Source organism: Xenopus tropicalis, chromosome 2 (genome assembly GCF_000004195.4).
Source record: "Xenopus tropicalis strain Nigerian chromosome 2, UCB_Xtro_10.0, whole genome shotgun sequence".
NCBI classification, from domain to species: Eukaryota; Metazoa; Chordata; class Amphibia; order Anura; family Pipidae; genus Xenopus; species Xenopus tropicalis.
The window spans coordinates 172,070,732-172,082,495 of NC_030678.2; positions in this window are offsets into that span (position 1 = coordinate 172,070,732).

Here is an 11,764-nt window from a genome sequence, read left to right on the forward strand (position 1 = left end):
GGGCTGCCGGGGCCCACTAGAGCCTGGGGCCCACTGGGATTTTTTTCCCCGGTGTCCCTGCGGCCCAGTCCGACCCTATGTATATCATGACCTGGATGAATGAGAATCTTCATAGGCATAGCAATGACTTCCTATATCCAGCAGGGGGCCTCTTACGCCATCAAAGTGCTAGGACCTAACAGGGACTGGGGAGCAGCCCACAAGCAGGGGTAATTGTGTTGAATTGATATATGTAATAATTATAAACACTCTGTAATGGATATTTCGGAGGAAAGACCTTATTTTACTGTAAAGAACGTGTAGGAAATGATTATATAAAGAGCTGCCAGCCATCACTTACTCCCAGTGTTCTCTAACCCGGCACAGAGGCTTCTTCTGCTCAGTAACTCCTATCTCACTCCATTAAAATGAACTATAATAGAACACTTGGCAGTTACACAGCACTTAAACGCGCCATTAAAAACCTCAGACTAATGAAAGGTTGATGAAGGAGGAACGCCGCGCGGGGATAATGTTGCCTCGAGGCCGCGGCTGCGTTATTTGCTGACCTCAACCGATGTTATTTATTGACGTTAACTGGATCAAATTAAATCTTCAAAGGCGTGCGTTGTGCAGTGTCAGAAACCGAGATTGTTCCGAGTTTCCATTATTTCCACACAAGCCCCGCCCCTGCAGAATTCATGGAAATTACACTAATAATCACTTTCTGTGCAATGTAGAATGGTGCCGGGCCTGGCCAGCTGCTCCAGTACGGGAGGAGAATATTATATTACATTCCTCTGGATAAGAGGAGGGGTTAGTAATAAAGGAAAATGGCTTCCCAGCACTGATAGGAAATAAGCCCCGCCCATGAGGATCCCTCTGAAGAGATTTCTCATATATCTTAGGGCTTAATGGGATATTGTCCCCAATTGTTTTATAATCCCATTTCATTCATTACAAGACCCCTAATTAGATGCAATTAGATGTCAAATGCCCCACACAACCCAGAAACCCCTAATACCCCTATCCCTGTAATCTGTTCCTTCAAACAGTAGGAATAAATCCCATGTTTATATGCTGAAATCCAGCTGCAAAACTGTTCTACTCTTTCTGCATCATTTGAAATCCTGGCAGGGGAGGAGGGACTAAACCACTGATGTTACAGATTGTAACAACTTCCCCACAGCTTACAGACAGCATGCAGGAACTACATAACCCACAATGCATTGCACTGGGATGTTCCTTTCCTTATTGACATCCCGTGTACAGCAGGGAATTGTGGGATTGGGAGGAGGCAGGCTGAAGGCTGAGGGACAGGCGACTACTGTTACATTTTATTTGAGTCACAAAGTAGTCAGCCAATCAGCAGGGGAACAGGGGGTGGGCTTAGGGAACATGGGGTGTGGCTTATGGAACAGGGGGTGGGGCTTAGGGAACTGTTCCAAACCAGATTATTACATTAAACATCATGAAAAGGCTGCAGATTGTTTAATTGATGTATATTGCAAAGTTGCTTGAAATTATGTTTACTTTACAAAATCTTAAGTTGTGTTTGGGTGGAGTTCCCCTTTAAAGAGGACATAATCCATACTAGCAGCAAGAGATCAATGCAGGGAAGGGGTTTGTTCAGTTGCAGATCTATGCAAACCATTCCGACCGCTGCTGGTGGCTAGCATCCCTGGCATCCTGGCAACCAAATAATATGAAAATACTAAAGAATAAAAGGAAGACGTGTTGAAAATGATGTTTAAAATGTCTGCATTACTGATCTTTTCCCTTGAATGGACCTTCTTGAAAATACACAGCTGTCTGGGTAACAAAAATCATACGCTGTGATACTTGCCCTTTAATGACGAACTACATAAAATGATTTTTGCTGCAATTTCCTGAATCTCCAGCAGCGAAGAGTCACCCGGAATTCAGCTGCTCCCTGTAAGAAATACCTACTGGGTGACTGCAGGGTCCCGGAACCCCCCCCTAGCCCAGTGGGACAGAATGGGATCTTTTGGGAAATTACATTTACAAATTTTAGTGAATGGCCCCTACAGTGGTCAGTTTCAGGCCATTCTATTGAGTCCCAGTAGACACTATGACCAATGAGTGCCTATCCTTGGTAGGGTGTGAGTAGGGGTACCCATATTATACCAGAGTAGCTATTAATAATATTGGGTATCAATATAATTAATAGGGAAGGAATATAATAGGCAAGAAGGGGTTTCTTTTACCCCACAGAAAAGACGAGCCTTTGGCTCACATCTGCTCAACTGGGCCATTAGCCTAAAGCTCGGACTGATCAGCCAACTGTCCCATGTATATCTTGTCTCTACCATTGGCTTTGGCTATAGAGTCTACAGAGGAAGGAATAGCCTCTAGTCTAGCCAGGGTCGGACTGGGCCAATGGGACACCAGAAAAAATCTGGGTGGGCCCCGGCAGCACAGACCCGACCCTTGCCGGCACTCCCCCTGCCTGACCGCTCCTCACCTGACCCGTTAAATTTAGGCGCTCGGGGGAGGACATTGGGTGGGGGGCCCTGCAAGGGGGGTTGGGGGGGGACCCCCGGTGGGCCCTTCACACCCCCCCCCCCCCCCAGTCCAACTCTGAGTCTAGCTCTACTCTTGTTATAGAGTCACTTGATCATGTCTCCCATGTTGGGCTGCCTTAGACTAATAACTAGAAGATCTACATTACTAGTGGGGCTACCCTAAGCACTACCCCCATTTCTACCTTAATAAACACCCTCTCTACCTGCCCAAGGAAAGCTCAGAAATCTGCCAGGTAAGAAGCAGCAGGTTTCCTACAATTTACTGACGCCCTCTAGTGGCCGTAGAGATTACAACAACCAGGTAAAGTTATGCGCCAGTGTTTGTATCTATTGATTTATTGCATAGTTTCAGGCTGCGGCAGAACCCGGTAATCTAGTTCCACCAGTTTCTACCTTTATTAGTCCTATGTGCAACCGCATACCTTACACGCAACTCCCCACTGACTGACAAATTGCCCAATAATTGCCTGTTTTGACCACGGTATAGTCAGTGGGTAACCATAAGGTCAGCTTGTAAGTTACTATACAAGCTATACGCAATGTAGTGTATTTACTTATGGGCAAAGTGCCACATTACGTTACAATATCTATTCATTCCTCATTCTGACTTTTATAAAGTTTCGTGAAAATGAAATTGCAACTGACAGCAGCGTCTGGCTGTCCAGCTATCTGGTTGTTAGAGTCTTATCTACCTTAGCAACAAGGCAGTGGTTTGAATGAGAGACAGGGATATTATTAGGAGAGGGACTGAGTAGGAAGTTAATTAGAAAGAAGTAACAATAACAATAAAACTGGAGCCTCACAGAGCAATAGTCTTTTGGCTTCCGGGGTCAGTGACCCCCATTTGAAAGCTGGAAAGAGGCAGAAGAAGAAGGCAAATAATTCAAAAACCAATAAAAGTAAAAAAATCGAAGACCAATTGCAAAAGTTGGCTATCATTATTTATTTTGTACAGTTGTTGAATTAATTGCCTTTATCTTTTGCCTCTTTCCAGCTTTCAAATAGGGGGTCACTGACCCCGGCAACCAAACCTATTGCTCTGTGAGGCTCCAGTTTAATTGTTATTGTTACTTTTTATTACTTATCTTTCTACGCAGCCCCTCTCTTATTTATATTCCCAACTCTTGTATAAACCACTACCTGGTTGCTAGGGTAAATAAGGCCCTAGCAACCAGATAGCTGCTAAAATAACAAATGGACAGCTGCTGGACAAAAATCTAAATAACTGAAAAACCTGAAGCAATAAAAAAAATAAAGACCAATTGCAAAAGTTGGTTATCATTATTTATTTTGTACAGTTGTTTAATTAACTGCCTTTATCTTTTGCCTCTTTCCAGCTTTCAAATGGGGGTCACTGACCCCGGCAACCCAAAAGTATTGCTCTGTGAGGCTCCAGTTTAATTGTCTATTGTTACTTTTTATTACTTATCTTTCTATGCAGGTCCCTCTCCTATTTATATCCCCATCTCTTGTTTAAACCACTACCTGGTTGCTAGGATAAATAAGACACTAGCAACCAGATAGCTGCTAAATAACTAAAAAACCATAAGCAATAAAAAAATAAAGACCAATTGCAAATTGTCTCAGAATATCAATGTCTACATCATATTAAAAGCTCAGTTAAATGTGAACGACCCCGTTAAGGTTGATGTTGGGCTAGTTAAGAACATAATTTTGCATTTCTATTTTCATTCGCACCCCCCCCCCCCCCACAACCTTCCTGTAAATCGTTTCGCAGTATCGCAGTGCAGTTTATCTATAAGCAACGATTTCCTTTGTGTCGGGCCCAAGGCATCAATCAGGGCAGAAGGTGACAGCCCCACAACCTGTATTTCCCCTGAACTCGTAAACGGCCAGAAAGGAAGGAACACATTAGCCAATACCTTGTGGCCTATAGTCGCCTCTTTCTTGGGAAATGATATTTATCTGGGCAGCTCCATTGTTTATATTAGTTCTATTGTACTTCCAGGCATTGGGAACATGATAGACTGGCCGCAGTGTGCCCTGTGCGCTGGATACGGAATAACAAATAGATGATCTGTGTCGGCTGATATTCCTCTCATCCGTGTTCAGATTATTGAAACCAAATTGTTCATTAGAAGCCTGTTTGTCTATTGCCTCGCAGCCTGCCCTCGCTAAATATTTGCCTCAAAATGTGCGCAGGACGTGTACAGCCAACACCTGCCCTGGAAATGGGCCCTGGGTTTGGGTTTTATTGATTTGTACTCACTTTACATCATTATTTTATTTAAAAGACATTCCCCTGTACTAAGCACAATTCAGCAGGAACAGCCCCCTAAGTTTGCTCATAGCCTGTACAGAGAGATACCATAAAACTATGGCACAAAGGGATTCCCCTGTACTAAGCACAATTCAGCAGGAACAGCCCCCTAAGTTTGCTCATAGCCTGTACAGGGAGATACCATAAAACTATGGCACATAGGGATTCCCCTGTACTAAGCACAATTCAGCAGGAACAGCCCCCTAAGTTTGCTCATAGCCCGTACATGGAGATACCATAAAACTATGGCACATAGGGATTCCCCTGTACTAAGCACAATTCAGCAGGAACAGCCCCCTAAGTTTGCTCATAGCCTGTACAGAGAGATACCATAACACTATGGCACATAGGGATTCCCCTGAACTAAGCACAATTCAGCAGGAACAGCCCCCTAAGTTTGCTCATAGCCTGTACAGAGAGATACCATAAAACTATGGCACATAGGGATTCCCCTGTACTAAGCACAATTCAGCAGGAACAGCCCCCTAAGTTTGCTCATAGCCTGTACAGAGAGATATCATAAAACTATGGCACATAGGGATTCCCTTGTACTAAGCACAATTCAGCAGGAACAGCCCCCTAAGTTTGCTCATAGCCTGTACAGAGAGATACCATAAAACTATGGCACATAGGAATTCCCCTGAACTAAGCACAATTCAGCAGGAACAGCCCCCTAAGTTTGCTCATAGCCTGTACAGAGAGATACCATAACACTATGGCACATAGGAATTCCCCTGTACTAAGCACAATTCAGCAGGAACAGCCCCCTAAGTTTGCTCATAGCCTGTACAGAGATACCATAAAACTATGGCACATAGGGATTCCCCTGTACTAAGCACAATTCAGCAGGAACAGCCCCCTAAGTTTGCTCAAAGCCTGTACAGAGAGATACCATAAAACTATGGCACATTGGGATTCCCCTGTACTAAGCACAATTCAGCAGGAACAGCCCCCTAAGTTTGCTCATAGCCTGTACAGAGAGATATCATAAAACTATGGCACATAGGGATTCCCCTGTACTAAGCACAATTCAGCAGGAACAGCCCCCTAAGTTTGCTCATAGCCTGTACAGAGAGATACCATAAAACTATGGCACATAGGGATTCCCCTGTACTAAGCACAATTCAGCAGGAACAGCCCCCTAAGTTTGCTCATAGCCTACCCCTAGTATTTTGGGCTGGCATTGGCATTTCCTATGAATATGAACTATTACTGTTTATTTGCTTCATGCTGGCCTTATATCAGAGATATTTACAAGCTGTATAGTTTGGCTATAGCCCAGCAATGAGCAAGACCCGATAATATTTTCAGACCACATATCAATGTTTTCGCATGGTTTAGTATTATTATCGTTTGCTTGATGGAAGAGGAGGGAGGAATAATAGATTTACCCACAGTGCACTGCTTTGTTGTCAGCATCAATATCCCCGGCCATAGTAATCCCCGATCATTGCGGCTCAGCATATGGCGCCAGTTCCTCGCACTCAATATCCCGCTCGTATTATTATTAATCATAAAGATTACACGTCCCTAATTACAGAACCCGGAATGACTGATTGGTGCAATTGGTAGCCGGGCAAGCCCTGGTATAGGCCAGTTGCCCAGCAATGCCTGGGAGCTCATTGCAAAGGTTGTTCACCTTTGAGTTAACTCTTAGTACGATGTAGAGAGTAATATTCTGAGACAATTTGCAATTGGTCTTAATTTTTTATTATTTGAAGTTTTTTAGTTATTTAAATTTTTTCAACTCTCCAGTTTGTAGTTTTAGCAGCTATCTGGTTGCTAGGGTCCAAATTAGCTTAGCAACTAGGTAGTTATTTGAATGGGAGACTGGTACATGAATAGGGGAGGGGCCGAATGGAAAAATAAGGAATAAAATGTAACAATAACAATAAAACTGGAGCCTCACAGAGCAATAGGGTTTGGCTGCCGGGGTCAGTGACCCCCTATTTGAAAGCTGCAAAGAGTCTGAAGATGAAGGCAGATAATTAAAAAAAATGATAAAAAAGAAATAATGACTGATTGAAATGTTATTTAGAATTGGCCATTCACTGAACCTCCCCTTTAGCTATAGGGGAACTGTAAGCCTTTATACAAATGTGCAGGATTTTACCATCCCCGGCACGTAAATGGTTAAATAATGAATAAATCAGACGTAGATTGGGTTCATGTGGAACTGCAACTCTCATTTGTTAGTGTATGGCAAGCCCTGTTGTAGTATTACTGTAACCTACTGTAAATGAGTGAGGATGAGGATGATGAAGAGCCCAGCAGCGCAGGCAGGATGGGTGGGAGCTGCTCTTAGTGGGAAATGACAGTCATTGGCTGTAAATGCAGCACCTGCATCCTGGTCCCTACACTTCTACTCCCCTCCCTCCCTTACTCCCACTTAATCCAAAACATCCTCTGGGATTTGTCATTTTTATTAAATAGCTGGGGATCCCCTTAGTGCCAGGTCTGATTTTGTGAGTTGCATTTCCCTACTTTTATCAAGTGGACTTATTGAATCTTAACACAGGGCTGTTCCTGCTGAATTGTGCTTAGTACAGGGGAATCCCTATGTGCCATAGTTTTATGGTATCTCTCTGTACAGGCTATGGGCAAACTTAGGGGGCTGTTCCTGCTGAATTGTGCTTAGTACAGGGGAATCCCTATGTGCCATAGATTTATGGTATCTCTCTGTACAGGCTATGAGCAAACTTAGGGGGCTGTTCCTGCTGAATTGTGCTTAGTACAGGGGAATCCCTATGTGCCATAGTTTTATGGTATCTCTCTGTACAGGCTATGGGCAAACTTAGGGGGCTGTTCCCGCTGAATTGTGCTTAGTACAGGGGAATCCCTATGTGCCATAGATTTATGGTATCTCTCTGTACAGGCTATGAGCAAACTTAGGGGGCTGTTCCTGCTGAATTGTGCTTAGTACAGGGGAATCCCTATGTGCCATAGTTTTATGGTATCTCTCTGTACAGGCTATGAGCAAACTTAGGGGGCTGTTCCTGCTGAATTGTGCTTAGTACAGGGGAATCCCTATGTGCCATAGTTTTATGGTATCTCTCTGTACAGGCTATGAGCAAACTTAGGGGGCTGTTCCTGCTGAATTGTGCTTAGTACAGGGGAATCCCTATGTGCCATAGTTTTATGGTATCTCTCTGTACAGGCTATGAGCAAACTTAGGGGGCTGTTCCTGCTGAATTGTGCTTAGTACAGGGGAATCCCTATGTGCCATAGTTTTATGGGATCTCTCTGTACAGGCTATGGGCAAACTTAGGGGGCTGTTCCTGCTGAATTGTGCTTAGTACAGTGGAATCCCTATGTGCCATAGTTTTATGGTATCTCTCTGTACAGGCTATGAGCAAACTTAGGGGGCTGTTCCTGCTGAATTGTGCTTAGTACAGGGGAATCCCTATGTGCCATAGATCTGAACCCAAAACGTTAAGACAACTTGGAGCTCTGTTTATACAGTACAGTATGCTGGGTCTCCCATCTCTTCAGTATTCACGACTCTCCAAGTATAGCCATTCTGTAATAACCTGTACTCCCGTTTATTTCACATAAAGGGTAACTAACCTTTCCATCTTCTGTATTCCATCTATTTAAACACAAGCAGGTGCCATGTACAGTTTAATATATAAATGAATCTACTGAACAAGCCCAGTAGCCCTATGCCCTATAGGCCTCCCATTTCCCTATCTGACCAACTTACCTCCCTGCATTCCTGATTGGTTGGTTCATAAAGAACTGTGATGTAACTGGTCTATACATCCATATGAATAACGGACTAGCGGCCATTGCTAAAGCTCCAGGTTGGACTGATAGGGGCTGTCTATAACGTCTCTCACTCATAAATCATAATGTGTTGAGTAAATATATAACATGGTTTCCATTTCAGTGAATTAGACAAGCAGGATCCATAATTACTTTTGCGCACTAATTGGGCCCCAGGCTCGGGGAATGGAAGGTCAGATTCATTTAATGACTTTTTCATTATTCTAGTTTGAATCCATTGCTTCCCCCGGGGGCCTTTCAGCTGTAACACAACCCAGCCGGGGCTTCTGATTGGTTTAGGGACAGCTATTGGCTCAGAGGAGACTAAACTCTCAGATAAAATACAGATCCATTTATTACTGAGCAGAATCAGAACCTTTCTCCTCCTCCTGTCCTTGGATTCCCCAGGATTGGAACAAGTGGTGGAATTTTATAGGGTTAGAATAGAACTTCCATGGGGGCGGGGCTACCTGCATCTCTCTAGGGCTCGGGTCCAACATAAACTCCTGGGGGTACGTAACTACAATTACCCTGGACCTTACTGCCAACAAGTGGACCCCTTTACCCCAGCGCAACAAAATGGGGCCAAACAAAGCACAAAAGCGGTGGAGATGGAGAAATATTCCAGGGAAGAAATGGCTGCTCAAAATGGCGCCAATGCTCAACACCTGCCTTCTCCAGGCCCATTGATCCCCAGTAGCCCAGCCAGGGTCAAGGAGCCCTCCTTAACTGATCTCCTGGTCGAAATCAAAGCCACTAGAGATGTTTGCACTGCGCTTATTACAGCATCCAATAAGGATCAATCATATCTTAGTTGGGATCAAGTACAGGTACTGTTTTATTATTACAGAGAAAAGGGAATCATTTAACCATTAAATAAACCCAATAGGGCTGTTCTGCCCCCAATAAGGGGTAATTATATCTTAGTTGGGATCAAGTACAGGTACTGTTTTATTATTACAGAGAAAAGGGAATCATTTAACCATGAAATAAACCCAATAGGGCTGTTCTGCCCCCAATAAGGGGTAATTATATCTTAGTTGGGATCAAGTACAGGTACTGTTTTATTATTACAGAGAAAAGGGAATCATTTAACCATGAAATAAACCCAATAGGGCTGTTCTGCCCCCAATAAGGGGTAATTATATCTTAGTTGGGATCAAGTACAGGTACTGTTTATTATTACAGAGAAAAGGGAATCATTTAACCATTAAATAAACCCAATAGGGCTGTTCTGCCCCCAATAAGGGGTAATTATATCTTAGTTGGGATCAAGTACAGGTACTGTTTTATTATTACAGAGAAAAGGGAATCATTTAACCATTAAATAAACCCAATAGGGCTGTTCTGCCCCAATAAGGGGTAATTTTATCTTAGTTGGGATCAAGTACAGGTACTGTTTTATTATTACAGAGAAAAGGGAATCATTTAACCATGAAATAAACCCAATAGGGCTGTTCTGCCCCAATAAGGGGTAATTATATCTTAGTTGGGATCAAGTACAGGTACTGTTTTATTATTACAGAGAAAAGGGAATCATTTAACCATTAAATAAACCCAATAGGGCTGTTCTGCCCCCAATAAGGGGTAATTATATCTTAGTTGGGATCAAGTACAGGTACTGTTTTATTATTACAGAGAAAAGGGAATCATTTAACCATTAAATAAACCCAATAGGGCTGTTCTGCCCCCAATAAGGGGTAATTATATCTTAGTTGGGATCAAGTACAGGTACTGTTTTATTATTACAGAGAAAGGATATAATTTAAAAAAAATGTAATTGTATAACATGCTATAGTTCTAAGGATATCTAGAATAAGAATTTCCCCCTAATTAACCCTAACGCTGAGCCTCTGGGAGTATCTAGAAGAGCAAATGAGGAACAGTAAGTAAAGGTGCTTCCTCTGTGGTCAGGCCTCTTCCTCCATTCGCTGGTACACACTCGTTACACATGTTACTCACAAGTTACTCCTCTGACAATGGCTGTGACCTTTCTATAAAAGAGAAGTAAGTGCGGTGCAACACACCAGCAATAAGTGCTCTTGGCTCGGTGATAACAAGGTCACCGGGGTTCTCGGCTTTCCATTATATCTTTATTATGAACCTGACGGGGGGGTATAAGGTTCTGTGTATATTAGAGTGTTTGCATTGTAGCACCGGCCTTATGGCTCCTTCATCGATCCCGAAATTAATCACTGCGTCTGGTACAAGTGACAATTAAACCATGTTTATAATTAAAGGTCATAAAAAAGCTTATATTTTCCTACCATATATATATAAGTTGGGCACATCTCCCCCACCCAAATGGCATCGTTTGTACTGTGTATATTCCCTCCATTTGTCAACACCATCACATTTTCCTAAGGATGAAGACACACTGAGCTACTTAGTAGCAGCTACTTGTCACGGCTTCTAAAAATCCCCTGCCATAGACAATAGTGAGAATTTCCTCTGCTAAACACACATAGAGACAATTATCAGTAAATGATCAGCATTGTCTATTTTAGTAGCCACGACAAGTAGCTGCTACTAGTAGCTCTGTATGTCTTCACCTTTAGGGTGAAGACACACAGAGCTACTTAGTAGCAGCTACTTGTCATGGCTACTAAATGCCAGAAAATCCCCTGCCATAGACAATACTGAGAATTGCCTCTGGTAAAAAACACGTAGAGACAATTATCACTAGTAGCTGCTACTAGTAGCTCTGTGTGTCTTCACCCAAAACAAATAGCAGCTTTAACCTGGCGGCCATTTTCCCTCTCCCACATTATCAATGACGTTTCCATCGGCAAACAGGACATGTGTGCTCTAAAGTTCATGCAATGAAGAATGCAGGCTTACACAGGCAGAACTTATATTGATAAAAAAAAGTCCTGCTTGGAATGAGCACGGTAATGGTTAAACTTGCAGCCCACAGACTCACACACACATGAGCAGAACTTGTTATTATGATTCAGTCGCTGCTTGAGAAATCATTCACACTTTGCAATAATCAAAAGCAATTAAGTCATTTAGTGCTGGAGTAAAGAAGCTTTGCCCATGGTGGGCGCGCAGACAGGGCAGGGGGTTACTGGGGCTAGAGCAGAGGCTGAGGGGGTGCCAACTGGCAGTGAGTGTGCAGGACTCACTAGCAACACACGTCTCATACAGCAGCTATGGCAGAACAGTTAAGGGTGTGGATGTGCACTGTGGA